General features: G+C 42.4%; 2 long non-coding RNA genes across 3 annotated transcripts in view; one reads left to right on the forward strand and one right to left on the reverse strand.

Annotated features, from left to right (window-relative positions):
* Positions 1–8514, forward strand: part of LOC107315542 (uncharacterized) — a 41995-nt gene extending 33481 nt beyond the window's left edge. For both annotated transcript variants that reach the window (XR_014948854.1, XR_014948853.1), the window contains exon 5: positions 7747–8514. This is a non-coding gene — a long non-coding RNA (uncharacterized LOC107315542). The remainder of the gene's footprint in view (positions 1–7746) is intronic.
* A 1856-nt stretch (positions 8515–10370) lies between these two features.
* LOC107315543 (uncharacterized) overlaps positions 10371–25308 on the reverse strand; it is a 210439-nt gene continuing 195501 nt past the window's right edge. Inside the window, exons 5-8 of the long non-coding RNA XR_001555956.3 lie at positions 16242–16385; positions 15186–15270; positions 13754–13857; positions 10371–13301 (exon numbers count right to left, since the gene is read on the reverse strand). This is a non-coding gene — a long non-coding RNA (uncharacterized LOC107315543). The remainder of the gene's footprint in view (positions 13302–13753; positions 13858–15185; positions 15271–16241; positions 16386–25308) is intronic.

Below are 25308 nucleotides of genomic sequence, written 5' to 3' on the forward strand. Positions count from 1 at the left end.
TTCGACACTATGTGTGTGTGTGTGTGTGTGTGTGTGTGTGTGTGAAATCTGACGCTATATGTGTGAGTGCGTGGAAAATCCGAGACTATGTGTGTGAGTGCGTGAAAGTTCGACAGTGTGTGTGTGAGTGCGTGAAATTTAGTCACTATGTGTGTGAGTGCGTGGAAAGTCTGACACTGTGTTTGTGAGTGCGTGACATTTCGTCAGTATGTGTGTGAGTGCGTGAAATTTCGACACTATGTGTGTGTGTGTCAGTGCGTGGAAAATCTGACACTGTGTGTGTGAGTGCGTGGAAAATCCGACACTATGTGCGTAAGTGTGTGAAAATTCATCACTATGTGTGGGAGTGCATGGAAAATATGACACTGTGTGTGTGAGTGCGTGACATTTCGTCACTATGTGTGTGAGTGCGTGAAATTTCGACACTATGTGTGTGTGTGTGTGTGTGTGTGAAATCTGACGCTATATGTGTGAGTGCGTGGAAAATCCGACACTATGTGTGTGAGTGCGTGAAAGTTCATCACTATGTGTGTGAGTGCGTGGAAAATCCGAGACTATGTGTGTGAGTGCGTGAAAGTTCGACAGTGTGTGTGTGAGTGCGTGAAATTTCGTCACTATTTGTGTGAGTGTGTGGAAAATCGGACACTAAGTGTGTGAGTGCGTGGAAAATCCAACACAGTGTGTGTGAGTGCATGAAAGTTCATCACTACGTATGTGAGTTAGTGGAAAATCGGACACTATGTGTGTGAGTGCGTGAAAATTCATCACTATGTGTGTGAGTGCATGAAAGTTCGTCACTATGCGTGTGAGTGCGTGGAAAATCGGACACTAAGTGTGTGAGTGCGTGGAAAATCCAACACTGTGTGTGTGAGTGCGTGAAATTTCGTCACTATGTGTGTGAGTGCGTGAAATTTCGACACTATGTGTGTGAGTGCGTGAAAATTCATCACTATGTGTGTGAGTGCATGAAAGTTTGTCACTATGTGTGTGAGTGCGTGGAAAATCCGAGACTATGTGTGTGAGTGCGTGAAATTTCGTCACTATTTGTGTGAGTGCGTGGAAAATCCGAGACTATGTGTGTGAGTGCGAGAAATTTCGTCACTATTTGTGTGAGTGCGTGAAAATTCATCACTATGTGTGTGAGTGCGTGAAATTTCGACACTGTGTGTGTGTGTGTGTGTGTGTGTGAAATCTGACACTGTGTGTGTGAGTGCGTGAAAGTTCATCACTATGTGTGTGAGTGCGTGAAAGTTCGACATTGTGTGTGTGAGTGCGTGAAATTTCGTCACTATTTGTGTAAGTGCGTGGAAAATCGGACACTAAGTGTGTGAGTGCATGGAAAATCCAACACTGTGTGTGTGAGTGCGTGAAAGTTCGTCACTACCTATGTGAGTGAGTGGAAAATTGGACACTATGTGTGTGAGTGCGTGAAAATTCATCACTATGTGTGTGAGTGCGTGGAAAATCGGACACTAAGTGTGTGAGTGCGTGGAAAATCCAACACTGTGTGTGAGTGCGTGAAATTTCGTCACTATTTGTGTGAGTGCGTGGAATATCTGACACTATGTGTGTGTGTGGAAAATCTGACACTATGTATGTGAGTGCGTGAAATTTCGACACTATGTATGTGAGTGCGTGAAATTTCGACACTATGTGTGTGAGTGCGTGAAAGTTCGTCACTATGTGTGTGAGTGCGTGGAAAATCCGAGACTATGTGTGTGAATGCGTGAAAGTTCGACAGTGTGTGTGTGAGTGCATGAAATTTCATCACTTGACAAAAGTTGAAACTTGACACTGAGTGTTCCTGTGAGTGTGAACTAATGAGCTCGTGAGTGTGAGATGTGTGTGGAATAAGTGTGCCCATGAGTGTGCAATGAGTGTTTGTCTGAGTGTGCAACTTGATGAGTGTGAGCATAAATGCGCTATGAATGTGCCCATGAGTGTGAGCCTAAGTGTGCAGTGTGCCTTTGAGTGTGCAATATGTGTGCAATAAGTGTGCCCATGAGTGTGTGACTAAGTGTGCCTGTGAGTATGCAATATGTGTGCAATAAGTGTGCCCATGAGTGTGCAATGAATGTGGTTTAAGTGTGCGATGAGTTTGCCCATGAGTATGCACAGTGTGCCCTTGAGTGTGAGATGTGTGTGGAATAAGGTTGCCCATGAGTGTGCGATGAGTGTGAGCCTAAGTGTGCAACAAGTTTGTGATGAGTGTGCTCATGAGTGTGAGTCTAAGAGTGCAATAAATGTGCCTGGGAGTGTGCCCAAGTGTGCAGTGAGTGTGCACATGTGTGTGCAGTTAGTGCATGAAGTTTGCCCGTGAGTTTGCAATGAGTGTGAGCATAAGTGCGCAATAAGTATGCCCAAGAGTGTGCCCCTGTGTGATAAGTGTGAGCCTAAGTGTGCGATGAATGTGTGATATGAGTATGCAAAAGGTGTGCCTCTCAGTGTGCTAGCATTTTTTGCTAGTTTGGAAGTGTGCATGAATGTATGAGTACATGTGAGAGTGCAAGTTTGATTTTGTGAATGTGTGTGAAACTTGAATATGTTTGTGAATTTGATTGTGTGCAAGTGTGCATTTAGTGATGCATTTGCAAGTTTGCAATTGTGTGAGAGTGAAGGAGAGTATGATGGTGCTAGCATAAGTTTGTGCATGCAAGTGTGAAAGCGAGTGTAGATTTCATACTGTGATCGTGCAAGCATGAATGTGCAAGCACAAGTGTATGAGTGTGTGTGAATGTGTGTCAGTATGAATGTGAAAATGTGTTAGTGTAAATGTGAAAGTGAGTGCAAATGTGAGAAGGAAAGTGAGTTTGAATGTGCATGTGCGGGACTTTGAGTATGTAGGTGTTTGTGTGCAAGTGTGAAGGTGAGAGCATGAATGCGAGTTTGAGTGATAAAGTGTGATTGTGTGTCAGTATGGGAGTGTGAAGAGTGGTTGAGAGTGTGCGAGAGTGTGCAAGTGAAAGTGTAAGTGAAAGCATGAGCATGAAAGTGTTTGTGAGAGCGTTGTTGAAGCAGGTGGGTTTCTCCCCCACATGCTTCACTTACCGTACACTTCTATCTATAGACCCTATAGAAGCAGTGAAATCACTGATTAAAATAATACAGTTCAGAAGGTGATACAAAGTGGAACACAAAGAAATAGTTCCCAAAAGTTAGTGTTTTGGTTTTTTTGTTTGCTTTTTTTTTCTTAGTTTCAATACGAAATAGTCTCATTGAGCACTCAAACACAGCCAGGGGATGTATTTACCAATGACCTCTCTAGTCCTCCTAAGTACACTAATTAATGGTTTTGGTTGTTTCACTTATGCCTGGAAACAGCCAAGCAAATACCATCTGAGACTGTTCTTATGCCTATTTTGGAGCAACATCTGTATAGAAAGGCAGCATCTGTGCATGAAACAGAATCAAAGGCTTTGTCACCCAGTCCATCAGTCATTGTCAAGTCTTATTTTAGCATTTCTTTTTGCCTGGTTCCTGAAGTACTGGTGAGAGTTACACCACAGTGGCAACCTCACCTTTGCTGCAGTGCAAAATGACACAGACACATATCAATTGTTTATTGCCAGCTAGCTGTACTGTTAGAGGACTCCACACATTTTATTGATGTACAGAAATTAAAAGAAGGACAGCATTCCCTCCTTATCACATACTTAGTTTGGAAGAGACCATAAGGATCATCTATTTCCAATCCTATGCCATGGACAACAACCTGGCTCAGCCCTTTGCCAGGCCCACATTGCCCATGATCACCAACTCATCCAGAGTCTGGTCACAACGACCCACACTATCACCAACCTTAATCTCATTAAAGATCTCTTCCACACTGGTGAGACTAGGTTCCATCTGTCCAATACCTGAACCAGAAAGTAATCATTGATGGACTCCAGGAGTCTCCTTGATCTCTTGCAGCTCTCATGTTGCAACCTCTCTCCCTCTCCCCATGCTAATTTTTATAAACAGTGAAATAACAGCTCTGGCAAGTACAGTTGGAAGTAATCATGCAGTAGTCAGAGGAGGAGTGTTTTTCAGGATTGCTCATTAGCTCTGATCAGTCATCAACCCAATTTAGAGAGCAGCCCTGTGATAATTTGTTCTGTGACCACCAAAACCACAGCTCTAAAGACCAGAAAGCTGTGGGGGAGGAGCTCACAGTCACAAGGTTCAGCTGAATATGAATTTCTTTAGACTGGATCACTGACAATCACAAATTATTTTGTAGGAACAGATCATTGAAAGAGAACACTTAAAAACCAGTTCATTTTAGAGATTAAGATGTGACCGGTTGTTTTAGTTTGATTGGTAGTGTTCAAAGAGACAACATTCTAATTGAAGGGTCAACTTGTTCTGAAGGGCTAACCAATCATGTAATCTAGGTAAGTGTCAATCTAAATAGGATAGAGATGGCCATGCATAATTGAAGTATTCAAAGGCACCTTTGTCGGCTCACTGCATGATTTCAGGATACTGAAGGAACACTCACTGAAGCAAATAGCTCTAAAGATCTATCAGGTTAGTATGGGAAGTGACTTCTACTTTATACTAAGGAACTGTTATATAATTGTCCCTATGTGATGAGAATTTGTAAAATGGATTGGCAAGGTTTGATTATCTCTACTTGAGAAAACTTGAAATGTTCCATGTTAAATTTGCAAGTTTAATTCTATTAGTTTCTTACATCTCTTTTGCTTCCTGTGGTTCCTTCTCTGCTAATGTCACTAAATAAAGCATAGCAGTTCATACAGTTCCATCTTTTAAGTGAGCACCCAGAAAGTTGGCATGCTAGTGAATGGCATTTTAAAAGCTGTTTTTTTTGTTCCCCCTCCCCCCCCCCCCATTTCATTGTAATTACAAAGTCTTTTTAGGTACTTTGCAAGTACAAAACTTACTGTAATGCCCATTTCTTTTTCACCCCCCTTGTTAAAAATAATGAGCACAGAACTTAACCATCTTGAACTACAAAGGTCTAAAAACCAGAACCTTATTTACCTCTTCATAACAGTGAATAGTTGCTGACAAAATGCCCATTGTTTAAGTTCATCTGCTATCACAGACTCGATGATCTCTAAGGTCCCTTCCAACCCACACGAGACTATTACCTATTATATGAATTTATATACTATCTGCTATAAATTATATATATGCACACATACTCTCTCCACCTTTAAGCAGCATCCATTTATACTGACTTATTTTGTATGAATTACGTAGCTTACCATGCTCCCAAATACAACATTTTTAGCTTTTCAGACATTTTTTTCTCATCAAGAAATAACATGGGAATCTTATCAGGAGCCTGAGCTTCCAATACCCACACAAGCAATTTTTACAGATCATCAGACCAGCTTTGGTGCTCACCTCACGTTCTTCAAAAGCCTTCCTCCAGGGTGCTTAGTGTGCACATCACTTACATCACCTGAGAATTCAGATATCAATAAGGAGAGGATTCTCATATTTAAGTACAGACTTGTTAGGGTTACACTGCAGTCAATTGCCCAGAAATAAGAAATGGACCTCTTGAATGAATTACAAGTTTGTTCTCCACCATGGTGGAACAAAAGACAGGAAGACATTAACCTTTATGCACCATTCTGTATATTTCCCAATACTGTGAACAAAACTCTTGGCGAGTTAAAAATAAGTTCCTTCTTGGCATTCAATAATTGCACTAGAAGATATTTTAAGATGACATGCTAAGGTAGGAATCCTGATGTCATTTTTACCCCCAAAATAGATCATCTGAAAAGTAGACGATCAAATAATAAGTGAAAGAGCACAAGTTCAAGGGCAATTTTGTGAGGAAGGAGAGAAGAACTTGCATTAGGGTTAGATGCTTTATGTGATCACTAGCTAACTCTTGGATGAACACAGAGGCAAATGGGAAGGAGTCTGCATGTCCTGGGACAAATGATCCAGGATATGATAACCAGGAATGGTACCCACAGCCCCATCTGATCATATGGATGGCAACTGATGATCTGAGAAGGAAAGGTGGCTTATCATCAATTACCAAAACACAAGATAATACCAGAATGAAATCACCATCAGCAAAGCAGTAACTTTGAGGTTACCTGATACCTTCCCCTTAATTCCCTCCTTCTTCTTTCCAAGCAAGGAAGAGGAGGATAATCTATACAGGAAATATATGATACCTTTTTGATTAGTTCAAGTAAGCTCATTTTTTGAGGCCTAGTAAGATAAATCAGCAACAATTAGCCCTTGAGGTGGGTCTCAATTTTCTTCCATGCATAATGGAAAACTTTCCATTCTTCAATGGAGCAGCAGCACAGAAATCAAACAGGCTTTCCATAAATGAGAATAACATTCTGTTTACACATAACACTGTGTCATGGTTTTATAATTTTGTAATTTTGCTATTAGTATTCCACATCATAACATCATATAGAGCATGAATAATTTTACCAAATGTGCAACTTACAGAAGAAGACTACATATCCCAGAGAACATCACAGTCAGAGATAAGTCACAGGACACTATATTATCTCACTCCCAGGCTGGACTGATGTCTTTTGAGTTCTGGCGTTCAGGAGAGCCTGTGGGAGCCTTCCAACCGTTTCACCTAGAGTTACAGTAGGACTCTTGGCTTTTGGGACTCATTCTCTCTCCTATTTTGCTCGATTCGTTAGCTTAATTTCAATTATATTGTATTATGTTGTGTTATCCTGTATTTCGATATAGTACTTAGTAAGTAAGTGTGCCCCCTTAGATCGTTGCTGCTGTTTTCCTAATTAACCATCTTCCTTTTAAGCAGGCTCTGAGACTTCAGAGGAGGAACAGGCCATGGTAGGCTTGAAAACTCAGGTAAAGCAAGAAGACTAAATATACCCCATACTACATATTGACCAGGAGTCTGTCCAAGTCTAATCTTATGTGTAACAAATGGATTTAAGTTGTGTGAGCATGATCCAGAAGCCAGGTTTGGAGGGAGAGATGGTGGCTCTCACTAGGCCAACTCCTAAAGGACAAAAAAATGCTTTGTTAAGAAGTCCTTCCCTGGAACTGAAAGCTCTTTTCCAAGTGAGATGAGGCTGAAACCAGGTTCTAAGTCCACTCTTGTTGTGCTTCGTTCAGCTCCCTACCAATGTTTTCATAGAATGGCTTGGGTTAGAAAGGACCTCAAGGATCACCAAACCTCAACTCCCCTGCTGCATGTGGGGCTATCAACCTCCACATTTAATACCAGGCTGCCCAGTGCCCCATCCAATCTGGCCTTGAACAGCTCCGGGGATGAGGCATCCACAGCCTGCATAGGCAACCTGTTCCAGCACCTCACCACTCTCCTGTCAAGAACTTCCTATTTTGATTCATTGTTACGTCTAATTATGACAGATCTGATTCCCTGTAAATTAAAGGTACATAGTGCAAATTAAATAGTATAATAGCACTTGCTCCTTTCCCTAGAGTTCTTCTGGGACCTTCCATACTCTGGACATACAGTTGATAGAGCAAAATCTGTTACATCGAAGTGTTCACATTAATAATTAAGGTCATTGAGATGAAAATAACTACAGTTGTACAACTGAGCTCTTTATGTTAGTAAGATTTATAGTGAGAATTATTAACTCTAACAGCTATTTTATCTCCAAGCAATGTCCATGAAATAGGATGACCTTTTATCTATTACCTGTTGATTTTACAGCATCTATGGGTTCTAGATTGATGAGTTTCAAACTCAGGCCAATTTCATTACATATTCTGTTTACAACACACTTTTTCTTTCCTCAGATGATTGTTTTCCCAGGAAAAAAAAACCAAGTCTGGCATTTATGGCATGAGAACTGGAAGAACCTTAGAACATTTTCATCTAGCTACAGTGATTATCACAGTTACACTGGGCTTGTAGGGGCTGGAGGAGGAAAATGAAGCACCGGCTCCAGAAACAGAACACATTTTCAGTGGTAAATACTGCATTGTACAGTAATGGATTCATTTAATGCACAATAAGACTCCCGTGATTGAAATCACAGGGGACATCACAGGCATGTTTGCTTAAAAAGGAATTAAATTTATAGAACAACTTTAGTTTATGAAGTCTGCAGCCAGAGAGAATAGCCTGAACAAGCACTCAGCCTCCAAGACACTTCCCGACTTTCAAGGAATTTTCCTCTCTGTGTGGACACTGATGCCTTGGCTGCTCCATGGCAACGTCTGTCAAAACCCAAGACCATCTCCTGTTTTGAACCTTCAGGAAACAGATAAGAGTTTCAATTCCAGCTGAGCAGCAGGCACCTCCAAGGGTTGCTATAGTCCTGTGGCAATCTGACTGAGAGATCCTAAGCCAGATGAGTTTCAAAGAGAAAAGATTACTTAAAATACATGCTGGGTTGGCTGATAGAGCATGCAGAGAAACTGGAACCACCTTTCTATTTTCTCCCCTTAGAACATTGCTCTCACAACACCCACGAAAGTCCAAATGCATTGTAAGAGCAAATCAGTCAGACTGTGGTTGAATGCTTTTAAATAAAACTGACTATTAAACTGGTCCCATCTCTCTCTCATGTAATATCTTTTCTTCTCCTCTGAGATCCACAAATCACATCCCCCCCAGTTTACTTACTCAGACACTCCACTGAAGTACAAAATAGTTAATTGGAGTGTTATCTGATCCTTTGTAGCCCTTGAGTAAGATTTTGCTGACTTTCCTGTTCAAGTGCTTCAAATGACAGAGATACTGCTATATTTCTCCACACGATAATTAATGGTGCTAAATTTTGCACCAGCATCATTAAACCTTGTGACTAAAACACAGTTGAGATTACTGAGGCTTTTTGTATTTCTTGTAAATTAATGACTTAATGATTTCCGTAGGAGCAGATATATCAGCCTGAATCCCTCTGCAGGTGGAACAGCCTCATAATAAAGCCAGCCAGGATTTCTTTGCTGTTAAATAGTAAAAATCAGAAACAAACAAGCAAAAATACTGGAAAACAAGTAAGTTTGAACAGAATCCATACAGCAGCATTTGTTTCCATACAAGTAAGGGTTGAAACAGTCCTCGTGTCAGCTCTGCCACAAGGCAGCTCCAGCTCAGCTTATGTCAGTGCTGCCCCAAACTGATTATGTTTCATAGCCATATCATATCTTCAACACTGTACGTCAGTAAGCCCATCCTACCTGCATCAACGAAACATTCATGATACAAACCCACAATAGGCTAAAGACTGAACAGCAGAAGATGCTACCACTGTTTACCACTCATAACTGCATGGAAAGTAGATGCTGGTCATTAAAACTAAACAGATAAAAACAACAACAAAGCCCAGCCCAAACCCTAAAGTTGCAACAAAGTGAGGACAGCATGAATGCTAATAATACACACATGGCTAAGCACACATCCCCAGTACATTTTCAGTGGGGATATTACAAGTCTTTATGAGCTGCGAAAGTGGTCCCCATACAGTGAGTGTTCCACACTGGGAACAGGCCCTTGACTGCCCCGATTGCTGGGTTCACAGCAAGCCTGGCTGCAAATGAGACCTACTCCATCAGGACCACAACTTGCTGCCCTTGGAAATGTTGAACACTGATTTATAACAGGGTAAGAAACACCCATTTTTCCTTGTGTACTTGCAAAAGGTGATGACCCAGTGCAGCTGACTAATGACATCAGTAAAAGAAGAAAGCGGGCAATTTCTGGATCATCCCTTTGCAGCCACCTGCTCTGAGTACAACAACTGCTTACGAAAATTCTCTTTTTCTATTCTTTTTTTTAAAATAATACTCCTGTCAAAACACCTGTGTATCATATACTCTATAACAAAAGCATCTGGTAATCCCAACCTGAAGAGCAGCATTGATATTATTTTCAGGTACAAGTCCCTGGTGTGGATATAGCCTAGCATTTCTCACACACACCTGTGTTTAGTCTACTGTGAATTTATTAAAGCGCTTTAAGAAATTACGTATGCTTTAAAGTTCTGGTTACCTGGTGGTAGCTCCTGCTGGCTCCTGACTGACTTGTACCTTTGTGATGGCCTTCATTTCCACAATAGTTCTTTTCTTCCTAAGCAGCAAACAGTAATTTTTACCATTCACACTAGTGGTTATGATTTTATGTGCTGATGATAGCCTGCTTTATTTTAAACCACACCATTGCTCTATTAAATATAAAGCCATGGAGCATTTTGGATTAGTGATTACTTCTCCCAAAGAGCATCACAGCCTCAAAGAAGTCTCTCTTCCTAAGAGAGGAGTAAAATCTGCATAATTTGTATTTCATGACAAGGCAACAGCCTGCACTCAGAATTACTAGTGTTATACCATGATGCATGTCAGCAATGGCAGCGCAGTGCGGGCTGCTTCTTTAACAAAGCTAAATTAATTTGTAGCTGTCACTCACATTTGCCAGATTTGCTTAGATTTTGAAATTTATTGACAAGCTATAATAACTGACATTTAAATTGTCTGTTCTTGTAGAAGCAAACATGAAGCATGCAGCTAAAATATGACATTTAGTTCTAAACCCTGCTGCAAATAGAGAAGAGATGAGGGGACGTAATTTGCTGCTTCTGTAATTCTTCCATTTAAAGGGATTTTCTCAAAAGGCCCAACAACTTTTTGAAGTATCACCTGAAGATCTTAAATCAAGCACCTCCTGAAATATTTATAACTATTTCTTACATTTCCTAAATGCATTTGTATGTTATTCTGGCAGACAAGTGCAAAAAGGTACATTCATAGAATCACAGAATGCCTGGGTTGAAAAGGACCACAATGATCATCCCCCTGCTATGTGCAGAGTTGCCAACCAGCAGACCAGGCTGCCCAGAGCCACATCCAGCCTGGCCTTGAATGCCTGCAGGGATGGGGCATCCACAGCCTCCTTGGGCAACCTGTTCCAGTGTGTCACCACCCTCTGGGTGAAAAGCTTCCTCCTGATATCCACCCTAAACCTCCCCGTCTCAATTTAAGACCATTCCTCCTTGTCCTATAACTAACCACCCTCATAAACAGCCATTCATCCCCTCTCCCTCTATGGGCTACCTACACTACAGGTTCATGCCAGTCCCACCAAGCAAGCAGTGGGTAGAAGACTAAGGGCTCCTAGCAGCACCACATTCACTGTTGCCAATCAAGATGGGCAGTTTGGGCTTCTTTTGGGCCATCTTCCCTGCCTGTATGACCCCCCTGATGCTCGCTCACAGCTCCAAGTCCTTCCCTCCTCCAGAAGCAAGGTGTAGGAGGGCAGAGCGCACATACCTTGAACCAGATCCATACCATGAAGTAGGGTCAGCTGTAACTACCTCAGGTACTTCTGTGCTGTGGGGGACAGGCACTGGCACAGGCTGCCTTTCACATCTCCTTGGAACCTTCAGCAACCACGTGGACATGGCCCAGTGTGTCTGCTTTGGCTGTCCCTGCTGGAGCTGGGTTGGGCCTGATGGTTCCAGAGGGCCCTACCAGCCTCAGCTGTGCTGTGGTTTTGTGAAAACACGGTATTGAGATTACATCAAGGGTGCCTATACTATTAAACTGTAACAGAAACACTATAAGCACATTATGCAGCAAACACGGAAAAACTAGAAACACCCAAACTCTCCATTGCCCTTGATGTCAAACAGACCCCATAAGAGAGGAACAGACCTGTGTGCAACACTGACTTCAGAAATGCCAAGACTGGATGGGAGCAATATGTTCCTTTCCGATTTTAGATTCAGTGCTTCAACACAGGACAGACCAATACAACAGGTTAGAAGTCTTGCCTTCCATATTGATTCCATTATAAAGATCTGAATGTGAGCATCTATATGTTTAGCAGATACTGCCAGTCTGAAGGGTCTGGTACAGAGGTTCAGCTCAGATGCAGCCCCAGAAGGTGATATGCAGAACTGAACTCCACCACCTGAACAACAGTCTCTCATGTATGTGAAAGCAAATGAAACAATTTGCAGAAACAGGGCCTTCTTCTTGGATTCTGGACATCCAGCTTTCATCAGAGCCTCAGACCGTACACACAGACCTAAGGAAAAGAGTCAGATAACACATTCCAGGTTTTCCAGTTCTGAAATTACTGCTGGGAGGTGGGCAGGCCGATGTCCTACATTGGGACAGCTCTGTGAGGGGGCCTGCTCTTTCCATTCCTGTTGTCACAGCTGCCAGCAGATAAAATCAGCTCCTTTTGCAGACTGTTCTTAGCTGAGCCTCTGCTTCAGACACAGGGTTAAATCCTCCCTTGTGACAGGAGAGTGTTTTCCTTCCAGCTGTGTGATTGGGCTGGTGCAGGTACACTCACTCAGCAGAGGACCAGGGTGGTGATTGCAGAAATAACACCCAGCAGAGAGCCCTTAAATCCTCTATTGTGTCAGAACACAAAGAGCACAACTAGCACCTGGCTAGTTCTTCACTTCACTTCAAACCTACAAGTAGTATATATATTTTTTCTTTTAAGTAGTGGTCACATTTTAGAAAAGCAGCATCTGATGCTTTAAGTCCTTTGCTGGCCCCCTAACGATGACCAACTGAATGTTAGAGCATCCTTGGCTTCCCTTCAGGCCTTTAACTGCTCCAGCTGGTCACTAACCGCTCTGTAAAAAGACCTCAGTGTGACACGTTTGTACACAATATGGATCCTGTAGGTTCTCTATCCTCACAGCAATAGTTAGGCAAGTGTTCCTTCCACATATCGGCTGTGTCCAGCCTTTCAGGCAACGTATACACATATATTTTCTCTTATTGCCAGCTTCTCTGACTTCTATTTTTAATATTCAGTTAACTTTGTAGAAAGTAATTATATTCTGCTCATTCTACACCAGCTGGTATTTACTTCATCCTCCATCAGGCATCAACAGAGCATGGGGCTGCAAGACAGAAGTATTACTCTGGCAAGCATAAATATTTCATTTTTCACACCACAAATGTGTTGATGATTTATTAATTAGCCTAAAGGCCTGCTGCTTCTGCATAGCTGAGTAGCAAAATAACTCAGCTACAACGACTGAGAAAGTCTATGGCTCGCATCCCACTGGAAAGCTTTGACCAGCAGCATGTCTGAAGGCTAAAAAACATTTCCAATGGGTCAAGACCAAAATTACCAAGATAAATCTTGGCTGTTACCAGCTTTGGAGAAATGCCTTGTTGAATTCCAAGCAGCAGCCCCACGCTGGCTGCTGGCTCTGCAAGGAAACTTGCCTGGTGTTGTTAGACTTTCTCAGCAGAGCAGATACTCTGGAACAGTCACAAAACTTGTGCAAGCCAATAAAAGCAAGAAACTGAGCAACGGCGGATGATTTGATGGTGTTCATCACTCCAGTCCCAGGTTGGCAACCACTGCTGTCTTTTTGCTTAAAAAAAAAAAACAACACGCCAAACAAACACAAAACAAAATTACTTGATTCTCTCCTTTTAGAACACTGCTGGCCTTGGCAGGAAGGCAGCCAGCAGGCTGGGAGCCAGTCTCCTACCAGGCACCAAGGGACAGCAGCACACATGGTACCCAACAGAATGGGCTGAGTACACAGTGCAGAGGGGCTGGGGGAGCTGGGTCATCCCATCTTGAGATGAGAAGGAAAAAGGGCCAAGAACTGAGGTGTGGAATCACCCAGAGGGGGTCACGGAGAAGATAGAGCCCAAGAAACCAAAGAGGCTGTGTGGCCTGATGGTGGGAGGTGTTTGAAGCTCAGCTAGATTCAGCAAATAAGTGCAGATTTACTACATTTTCAATTTGTATAATGACAGATGTGAATGTTAATACAAATTATTATTACTGCAAATTTTTAGACAGACAGATGCCCACCTGATTCTGCACCATCCAATAGCATTATCTCATGTACGAGAAGACACTGAAGGTCCAATTCCCAAGACAGGAATCTTCATTTCCTTTTACTTTCTCTGGCAGCTCTGTGCACAATAAAGATACATAACAGGAGCTGTTATTACAAGGGAAGGGGTAATAAAAAGTTCCCTGCTTTCTTCTCTGGGAAATTCCAGACTTCTCATTCCAAGTTGCTGCACTAAAATGTCCGAGATCTCACACACTGAAGAGATCGCCACATTTTCTGCCAATTTTAAACAAACAAGACAGAAGGAAATCAGCATAAGAGACAGGTTTGTTTGCTTACTTTTATCTAAAACTGTCAGTAAAATATTCTAACCTTCATCTGAGAAATGTGCCCCTGCCGCACTGATGCAGTATTTTGCTCGCTGCTCCCAGGCAATCCCATCCCATGACGTGCTCCCAAATGGCAGCTGCAGTGGGAATTACCCAATGAGCAGCTTTGCCACTCCTGCCATTCCTTCATTGCCTTGTGCCCTCACAGAACTTTGCTTAAGCCAAGAATGTGAAGTTATTAATTGTTACCATGCTGACTCTTCTGGCTGCCTTGAGCTTATGCCCCTTATTACAATATATAATGCATCACAGTGGTGAAATGGGGCACCATAGCAACAAGGGCATGTGGGAGCTGGCTATTAAACCAGAAAGGTAGGTGTGACAGAGGACCCGGGGTTTGTCAATAATTCATTCTTTATGGCAAGAGCAAATTGATAAAAGGCATTTAAAAAGAGGTAAATCTCTTCTTTCTCTGTGATCACGTAACACATCCTTCATGAAGATGTGAACTAACACCTCTAATAAGAGGTAAAGGACACACAATTCAGAGGCTGATCACTTGGATCTCCATTTCCTAACTCTTCCCCACAAATCAAAATGAAATACTGTCCTTGAAGGCAAGGCAGAATGAGAAGCTTCCCAGAAAACAAGGGACCAGAGCCAATGTTACAGGCACAGCCCCATTTGGCACACAACATAACTATGCTCCAGCTGCACTGGGCTGCTGGGGAGCATGGGGCCAGGGGTGCTCCTTCCATCACAGCCACTGAGCAACCTGCAACCACCCTTACATACAGCAAGACAGACACATCTACATTTATGGTACAAATGGGTTCTCATTGTCTCCTTGTATCCATTTAGCTTGGTTCAGGAAACAAGCGCTATTTCTCAACAGTTGGGAAACCCTCAGCCTATACAGAACTGCAGAATAGGGATTCAGGGTTCATTGGCTTCATTTTGACAGTAACTGAGCCAACTTTCACTTCTCCTTTTGTTAAAACATGCTGCAAAGAGGTACAGCTAATGAGCAGAAAGACAGGAGCTGCAGGACAAGACACACTGGTGCTGCAGCAGCACAACCTGGGGATGGAGAGCAGCAGCCCTGGGTGGCACTTACATAGCCCTTGTCTGCAGACCCACAGCCTATGCAGGCTCCAACAGCTTCTGCTGAGAGTTGGTGCTCTTCCTGAAGTCCACTGAGCCTAGAGGCAAAAACAGGTTATGCTTTTCACAAGAAAATAGCGCAACTGTCCAGAGATCCTGACAAATTAAGCAAAACATACCTTCTGCTTCTTTCTTAAGCAGTAAGCTATGTTTTCCTGTACTTTAAGAGATTTACAGCAAAACCTCTCCATTCAGGGTAGCTGTGCATCCTGTCACTGTGTCTATGTGAAAAGCATGGTAAAAGCTATCAAGAATAACAAAACAGCAGGTGTGAATTTAGTTAACTTCTGTAATGATATAGGAAATCTGCAGTGATCAGAATGAACCAAGCCAACAAACATCTCTGAAACAGTAGATAAGAGCAGGACAAGGGCAATGGTTTTTAGTTGAAGGAGAGAAGGTCTAGGTTGGATGTCAGGAGGAAGTTCTTTCCTATAAGAGTGGTGAGGTGCTGGAACAGCTGCTCAGAGATGCTGTGGATGCCCCGTCCCTGGAGGTGTTCAAGGCCAGGTTGGATGGGGCCCTGAGCAGCCTGGTCTAGTATTAGGTATGGAGGTTGGCAGCCTTGCATGCAGTAGGGGAGGGCTGGAGCTTGGTGATCTGTGAAGTCCCATCCAACCCAAGAACCCAAGCCATTCTGTGATTCTATTCTATGATATGAGTAGGATACATATTTAGGTCTTATATGTACAAGCAGCCAAACAGCATTACTTCCCTGCAAAGTGTGATCTATGAAGAATGTTACTTGGATACACTTCTTACTGCAGCAGTTCTCTGTTCCTAATAATGAATATTCAAATACTGTGAATCAGTTCTTGTCTTTTCTGACCTGATCTGGGGAAGAACCTTACAAAAACTAGGTTTTGGGGTGATTTGGGTCCCTTCCCCACATACTATCATGGATGCACGAACATGACCAGTCCTGGGGCCAGAAAATGAGGTGCTGCCAATGTGGCACACCCAGGGCAGGAGAAGAGTGGATAAAGCGGGAAGCAAGAGTCTCACATACAGCCAGCAGCAATGGAAACCTTGGCTTTGAGAGCCATGTTGCCTTGAATGCACATTCTCTGTGTTGCAGTCTTGCTGAAGCTCTAGGAAGTGGTGTTGATGCTTTTCTGTCCAGAGAGCAAAAAAATCCTCTGTTCTTCTCTATCTAAAAAGGAAAGAAAAGAAAAAAAATCAGTTTCCAGGATACCAATGTCATCAGAAGTCAGGACAAACATGCTTGTTCTGTTCATCAGCCTTTGTTGGAGCAAAAGAACTTAACTCAGAAACATGCAATAGCTGAGCTTATTGTGGCCAGAACTGCTGTCTTGTAGAAATGAATTAACCATGAGTAGTGCTGCTGAAGATAATGGAAATATTTATTTAGATTGACAAATGGTATCATGGAGGAAGATGGCCTAAGTTAACAGCAAACAATGAGGAGTAGAGGAAAAAAGCAGAAATATTGAAATAAATGAAAAAATTCATGGTTATGTTGCAGGAAAACTTTGTAGACAGAATATAGAAGTAAGGTTTGCTGTTGTTGACTACAGATCTATAGCTCTTAATTAGGTCATTAAAAGGGATGTTGGTGCAAGAAGGAGAAAAAAGAAAAGAATAAAAAGTTTAAGAGCGAAGGCTTTCATAAAAAACTTGTGAACAGAAGCCTTGGCCACCATGCATTTCCTTTCCTGTTTAGAGTGATGGATATTACCCAGCTAAACCATCCAGTTTTCCCTCAGGTGATGCTGCTGATGGTGGCTTTAGGGAAGATTTTCAAACGCACTTTAAAGAAAAAAGAGAACGGAAAGGTCAATCTAAAATTGGAGTGTTTGAGTGTATCCAAATGAGATTACAGTCTAAAAACCTACATATATTTGCCTTTTAATTCACCACTAACTACAAAACACAAGATTCACAACATAAAACTAAGGTGAACAAATGGTGTAATACAAAGGCACCTTCCTCAAATACATCTTTATCAGGAAAGCCCTTTTGCTTTGGTATTTGCACTGCTTTAAAATCTTTGGTACATTATGTGTTATGGTTTTATCAATGATAAAGATATATTTATAGTAGCCTACTACAAAAAGAAATCCAACCTACTGATCTAACGTAGAATATAGATATTTATTTTAATCTGCATGGTCAAAAAGCTCAGGTCTCTGTAATCTCAGCACTGACTCCATCAGACTTTGGAACAGAACTACCATGGTTGTGTGCCTGGAAAACAACCAAAACTCACCCTGAAATGCAACTGGGGGGATAAATGCTCCTCTTATCCACAGTTCAAATGCAATATCTTGCAAGAACTCTGACCCTTCAAAACTAACACTGATGCATGGGCAAACTTTAGAACAGGGAATGCTTTGTCTCCTCACAGGGTTAAACATGAAGACAGATTTCCAAGTGCCATAAAAGTTTCTGGGAAGCATTGGAGCATTCTATGATTTCAAGTTATTAACAATCTCGAGCAATATTTCAAGTCAAGAAATGGTCATTTTAAAAGTCTGCAAGAGACAAAGGCACAGGTATGCTGCCAAGTGCTGACCTGGCTGCAGGCCACAGCGGTGCAGCACGGAACTCTGCGCTGTCACTAGGATGACCTCATAGACACAGCTCAACAGGCACACAGGAGACTCATGGCTGCACCCAAATGCAGATCATCTTATCGCTACTGGACCACTTCCTTGGTGCATGCATGTGGGAACTGGAATATTGCAAGTGATTTTGATGACACAGGAACCACACAGCAATACTCTGTCAATACTCTACAGCTAGAACTGACACCTCTATGTCATTCCCAGCTCTCAAAGACCAGGCATTTCCTATAACATTAGAGGTAACTTTACAGGAACTTACAGAAAGGAAGTCATCAGTTTACAAAGTCCTGAGGACATTCAATGCAGGTATCTATTTCCAGCAGTCGAATGCTGCCAAATATTCCATGTAAGGAAAGAGAAAAAAGGGACAGAAATCTTAGGAGTGTGTGGAGTCAACAAGAAAATCCATCTAAATCAATTTAAAAAAGTAACTGGCCCAGGTGACACAGACCCAGGGTAGTTTCATTAGTTGTGCTTATTCAGTAGCTCCCTTTGGGATCAAGGGAGACCTGCTGTTCTGCTCTTGTGTGGCCACAACCAGCACCCAGGCAAAAAGATGGTGCTTCAGCCTGCACTGTCATTAAGCCTATGTAAGCACAATGAAAGGTGCAGCTTTAACACAGTCTTTTTAGACTTCTTTTTAAATACCTGCATGAGAATACATGGATATCAGTGTTTCTTTTGCGCTTGCTCAGTTTTTGCAAAGAATATCTTTTTCCCCTTTGCTCTGTGCCCCATTCTCTTTCCCAGCCATTAAGTCTATGTGGAAGTATACCTGTGACACATTTCTTCACACCTGATGCTACCATATGACTGTACTCCAGATGAGTCTGCAAAAATCCCAATGCCTGTTACTCAGCAGCCAAGAGAAGTGACTGCCTGCACTAGCTGAAAAGCAACCCTGGAAAACAACTCCAACCTCCTGCTTGTTTCCTGATTCTTAATAACCTTCGACCTCAAACTGCCACCTAATGAATATAGTATATTAATTGCCAAACACTGCACAGCAATAATCCAAATTCTGCTCAATCTTGGTGCTATCCAGAGAATTACTGAAGCTCTTCTCCCTCTTAATCATCCATCCAAATGCAGGCACAGAGGGAAACAATTCTGCGTGAGAAGTCTTTCACAGCAGCAAACACTGAGTTTTCCAATAGCTCTAAGCCACTTCTATTAACCCCCCACTGGAAAACTCCAGAGCAGAGTTTAGAAAAATTAAATCAAGTTTTTTGCTGAATGTAATGGAATGAGAGACACTTTTTTCCCCCATCATTTCTTTTTTTCCTCCTTGGGAATCTCACTCTTGAAATGAACAACTGAAACACACTAACTTCCCAAAGCTGAAAAACTTTCTTTGTCTTGAGTTTAATTTCTGCAGCAGAAATGGAGAAGGTTTAGAAAAGCTGCAGACAAGCGAGAAAGAAGAATAAGGGTAAAGGGATAAAAATAACCAACGAGAAAGAATAGATATCACTTACTGCACAGAATGTCAAAATAGAAAGCTGTGTATTTCTGCCTATGCCTTCCCAGGCTTTGCTGGGAGGAAAACATTAAATATTGAAGTGTTTAAAGATATAATTATATTTCAAATATGATGTTTAGAAAGTTAGAAAGCCATATGGCAAAAAAAATAGTCAGAAAATACCTAAAGGAGAGAGTAATGGGCATGGAACAGGTAATACAGAGGTATGGCACCGTGGGCTGGAATTCAAGAAGCATCTGGATGATGCTGTCAGTCATATGGTCTGAGTTTGGGATGGTGCTGTGTGGAGGCTGGGGTTGGACTCGATCCTCATGGATCCCTTCCAACACAGGATTCTCTATGATTCTACAAAGATTAATTCAAATATATCAAAACGTGAACAGATTCAAGCATCATAGGGACAAGGAGGGCAGGGAGATGCATCATCTCATAGGGAATGGGCACTGGTGGGCCTGGCTCTCCCAGCTGCTGTAATGGATGTGGCTCACCCACATCCCTTCTCAAAGTAAGGGCAGGGGGATGAGTACAGATCTGCTGGCCCGTGAGTCACACGCAGAGCTAAAATGGGACAAATGGGCTCTGCAGTGTGCAGCCAGAGGCTGTGAAAACATGGGCTCCATGTCCAGGGCTGGCAGCCCGAGGCAGGTACAAGTCAGAGCTGAGCTGCAGGGCCTGGCTGTGCACAGCCACACTGCTCCTCAAGGCATATAGGGGAAGTGGCTGTGCTAAACACTGTGATGCTAAATGCCCCCCAGGTACAGATTTCAGGAGCAATGGAGGTAAAAGAATCCCTGAGGACACCCAGAGGGAAAAAGCACAAAACAAACTACTCCTACAGCCACGTTTATGAAAGATGCTTATTCTGAGATGTAGCTTTTGCTGTTGTGCTGGGAGCTACAAGCAAAGGTGATACTAAGGAGCAGACAACACTAAGTTATCTCAGCTCCTGTACATGTCACACATGGGCTCTGATAGCTGGCTGGAGGCACAGCTCAGCTCTACCAGCCCACAGCATTAGAGGTGAGCAAAATGCATCTGACTGCCTTAGGGAAGTTAACCCATAACCTTCACTGCTCCGGGAAGAATGATTCTAACTGATGAATTCCTAAGGGGAAAGAACATTTCCTAACTCCTAACTGTAGCAGAACACAACAACAAAGCCCTATCATCACTGCAGTCAATCCTGCACAGGTCTATTAACTTCATCAAGAGAAGACCCAGCTGTTTAAATAACAGCACAACAGCTTTGGTCTGTTCTGCTCCAACAGCAGCACACACCCTCCTATCTGCCTCCTCCCATAGAGCTCAGCTCTGAAACACTCCTACAGCAACAAATCATGCCTTGGGAATTTGTAAGTACCGTTCTACTCTTTGGGGTTGGTGGGCAGAAAAAACAAAAACAAGGCTACGGCAAGGACAAAGAAACGTAAGAGTAGGTTGATATAAGAGAAGATGCAGTTTTCACAAAGCTTATCTGCAGCAGATAGTGATTTGCAAACTTAAAACCTATTCAATGAGAGAAGAAACATAACAAAAAACACATTCCCTCACCTCTCCTCAGCTGCTTATTCATCATTCAGAATACACACCAAACAACTGTGCAAACCCATCTCATTCTCAACAGCAGGACAAGGGGATACAGTTTTAAGCTGAAAGAGGGAAGATTCAGGTTGGATGACAAGGGGAAGGTCTTTACCAAGAGAGTGGTGAGGTGCTGGGACAGCTGCTCAGAGAGGCTGTGGATACCCTGTCCCCGCAGGCATTTGAGGCCAGGTTGGATGTCACCCTGAGCAGTCTGGTCTAGTATTAAATGTGGAGGTTAGCAACCCTGCCTCTGGTGGGGGCATAGGAAACTCATGATCCTTGAGCTCCCTTCCAACCAAAGCCATTCTATGATTCTGTAATTATGATTCTATGAATACCTATATCAGGTGTAACATAATTAAGTTTCACAGTATAGTTGCTGAAAGCAAAACTCACATGGTAAATTAACATGTTTTGTCCCAAACTACAGTTCAGTGAAAAAGACCACAAGAACTTGCTTGCCAAGAAAAGCAAATCAAGAAACACAGCTTACAGGAAGCCTGGCACCTACCAGCCCTGAGCTCCCATAGCTGTCAAGCACAGGAAGACTTTCCATGGCATTGCAGTTAAGCTCAGTTAAAAATTTACTGGCTTGAACTCCACATACACACAGCTCTGCTGAGCTTTTCTGTGAGAATACAAGATAAAGCATCTCCCATAGCCACTACTCCACTACTTTTCATGTTCTGCTCCCCCTCTCTGACCCTCAGTGAGTAAATTAGAGTTATTTCTCTCCTCACTATTGCATTTCAAGTCCAAGCACGTTACAGGGCTAATGCATTTAAAGTCACCTCCTGAGCTGGAACCTCTTCATTCATTTATTGGCTCCAGTTAGCCTCCAAGTAACTTGCAGCCCTCAGCACACCAGTATTAGCAGGGTCTGAGCCTGCTAAGGTAGGCAGTCCCCCCAACCCTCACAGTCAAGGCACACAGGACTGAGGCACTGGGTGGTGCCCTGTTCTGCAAGGGCATTGCTGGGGCTGCAGCGTAGTAAAAAACAAGTAAGCCCAAAGCAGGCTGGATTTCTTACATAGTTAACCCTGCCAACTTCCCCAAGAACTATGAGCTGTGGTTCCCCACCACTGGCTGCTATATATCTATGAGTTCGATCAGTGGACGTGGCCCAGTCTACCCAGAGCTTACTACTGTTTTATGTCACCTCTGAGATGTGACGTAGGGCTCTGTTTGTGATGTGGTTTAGGAGAGACAAACAACAGCGGGAGAAAAAAGAGACAGAAGTAAAAACCCATTTTCAAGTTTCAGTGTTCACTATTAAGGCTTAAGAAAGGACAGATTGGCTACTAAAAGCAACACATCAATTATTTTAGTTTGTTTTTATTAGAGGAAACAGCTAGAGGGAAAACAGACATGGCATCACCCTCCACCAGCAGATTTAGCGCTTGCTGGAACACCATAAAATCTGATCCTGTTAGAATGAGAGAGTGAAAGAGGGGGAAAAAAAAGACAAATCTCCCTGGATGTGGCTCTTTTAAGATACACCACAGGCTTCAGGGATAAATCCACCATGCTGAATAGCAGCATCACACAGTCAGAGCCCCAGGAGCAAGGAAAGTCAAGAACAGAAAATAAAAGCATAGCATTCCCTTGCTTTTTATTATTAACATTTAAGGATATAAACCCTTGATCCTGTTACTGAACCCAGGAGAGGAGTCAAAGAGCAGCACAAAGGGACTGCTGTGGTAAAGAAGAGCCTTGTTTCATTCCCAACCCCTGAGCTCTGAGTCAAGACATGTAATTGCTTTCATGCTAGGCCAGCTTGAGAAAAACCATCAACTTGGGTGACTTAATCCACTTTGCCAATAAATTAATAAAATAATAAAAAATAAAAAGACTTCTTTAAATCTAGGAGACTTTGTGGGATGAAAGAAGAGGTGGCTGCTGATACCAAACTGTTTTCAGCAAAGCTGCTGTGACACATGGGGAAATTGGCTGACATGCACACTTCATTCAGTCCCTGATTTATTGCTGTTAGTCTTCGTTCCTTCACCAGCTCAAAATACACTAAGTAGAAATAGCATTTAATCTAATCTGAGAGGAGTTCCACTCCTTACCGCAGCAGACTCACACAGACAGGGGCGTTCCCCTCACTCAATTATTTTTTGCTTCTTGTCTTCAGCTATGCTGGCCTTCTCTGCTCAACGAAAGCTGTTACACAGCTGACAGGAGACTTCCCAGTTGAAAAATATGCTGAGTGCCAACTGAAACTTGCTGAGTGGTAAACCATCCCCCTCTTGGCAGTGTGATGGACTGTAGCATGAGCCCTCTGAGACCCACATCTGCCTCAGCCTTCAGCTCTGTCTGCTTACTCTTAAAGCATCTTGACCTAAATACCATCTATTACTCAATACACCTTTTGAAATTAAGCTCTCCTGCAGTTTGTCAGGGGCATTTCCATTTCATTACTCTTAATGTCGAATGATACCACCTCCCTTATTTAATACTTATTCAATCTACTCCCTGGTAAAAATATGAATTACAAACATGGCGTGCTGCTAGGACCCATTCAAGGGATATTGTGATAGTAAAGTTGGACAGGCCTTCAACATAAGTTAGGCTCTCAAAACCCAATTCAGGGAAATTACATATCTCAGATCACTTCCTTCACAGCCTCACTCCCTCACATGCAAATAACAACTGTGCCCAGCCGACAGAAATTAACACTAAGTCCACATACACCTTCCAGCTTTCTGACTGATCTGTATGTTTACTTAACACTGCATATCTGATAGGCTGCCTAGACTTACAGCAATTGCAATTCACCCCCCATATCCATTGCCTGAATTTGGCTTACAGACCACTATCAGAGAGCTGGAGTTCCTATGGCCTCAGGTAACAATTCTGTCAGTTTACATTATTGGCATAACTTCATAAAAGCCATAAAACATTTCATAGACTGACAACTCTGAACTGCACTTGCGCTAAGAAAACAGCTCTCAAATGTTGTGAAAGTTGCTTTTAGGCATCTAGTTTATATTCTAAACTTGATTTACCCCTGAATGGTCACATGTAAGCCTTTTAAGTTTCTCATTTAAGAAAAGAGCATCTACAAATTCTTCTCTTATCTAAGGATGTCAGAAATGAAAGATTGTTTCTTGCATTTCTTTTATCATACTAGCTCAACTGCACACCACACATGAAAGCCTGGTCTCTGCTTTCTTCTAGCCAGCAGCATTTAATCCTCTTAATGGGTGACTCACCCAACTTACTTACTCCGGTCAGATGCAAAATCATCTGTGCAGCCAAAGAATTACAAGTATGGAACAACACTGCATGAAATTACCTCAAGGATTTTCATCAAGAGCCAAACATCTGCAAGACTACCCGACCTAATAAGCCCAGGGGATTCAGATAACATATTTACAAACCCTCCTCCCATTGATTTCTGCCTCTTTTCCTCTCCTCATTAAACAAGACAGATTCCCAATTTAAAGTCACTAGTTAACAGCTAAAAGCAACTTTTATAGGTTCTGTAGCAAGTAGGACCGACAAAAACACCTCCTCTATCACTTCCTGTGGGTCAATAAAATGTAACATGATGAACCATCTGCTGCTTGTACACAGGATAAAGGCTGGAACAACACATCAGAACTAATCTAGTCTTTTCATGGTTGTCTTCATGAGTTTTAAATGCAACCCTCCCACTGTCTACGTGGAAGAGCTGACTTGCTCTTGAATAGTTGAAGGGACTTCATACATTAAACACCTTCTGCACTTACATTCTCACTACAACCAGCCCATGGGGTAATGAGAAATACAAGATTAAATTACCATGAGAGCTTTTATGTGGTTTATGATTTACTTTTAAATTACCTCTAAAAATAGTTGTTAAATGCTGCCAACAAATGGGAAAAAAAAAAGAAACAGTTGCTGTACTAAGGGTCAACTCGCACATCTGAGATGTTCACATCTGAAAGACAGTCCCTGAGAATAACAAGTCACAGTACTCGCATACTAGATGTAAAGACAGATGGGATGTGGAGGGGAGCTGAACACACCAAATTACAGAGATACGCATGGCCTTGGTAGGGGTACTTCTGGGGAGACTCATGTCATAGGAGGGGGTGAAAGACATCCCAACCTCCTATTTGGCTCCCAGAGCACTGAGAAACAGGAGTGCAGGAAGGTACCAATTACAATTATGAGGCTAACACCCATCCCAGACACACACTTAATTCTCTAAATGTGGAGACAGCACTTGAAATAGAATCAACTTTAAACCAATCAAATCCATGAATCCAAATCCAGCTTAAATTTCTGAATACCATTAAGTACTTAATGCTTCTCTTATGATATCAATTTAAACAGAAAATTAGTCTCCTGAGGTATGATGGACAAAGGCTCAAATATTAATATAAGTTATTCATAGAATATCCCACTTGGAAGGAACCCATAAGGATCAT

Source organism: Coturnix japonica, chromosome 8 (assembly GCF_054131305.1).
Source record: "Coturnix japonica strain WE chromosome 8, WE-NBRP24, whole genome shotgun sequence".
Classification (NCBI taxonomy): Eukaryota; Metazoa; Chordata; class Aves; order Galliformes; family Phasianidae; genus Coturnix; species Coturnix japonica.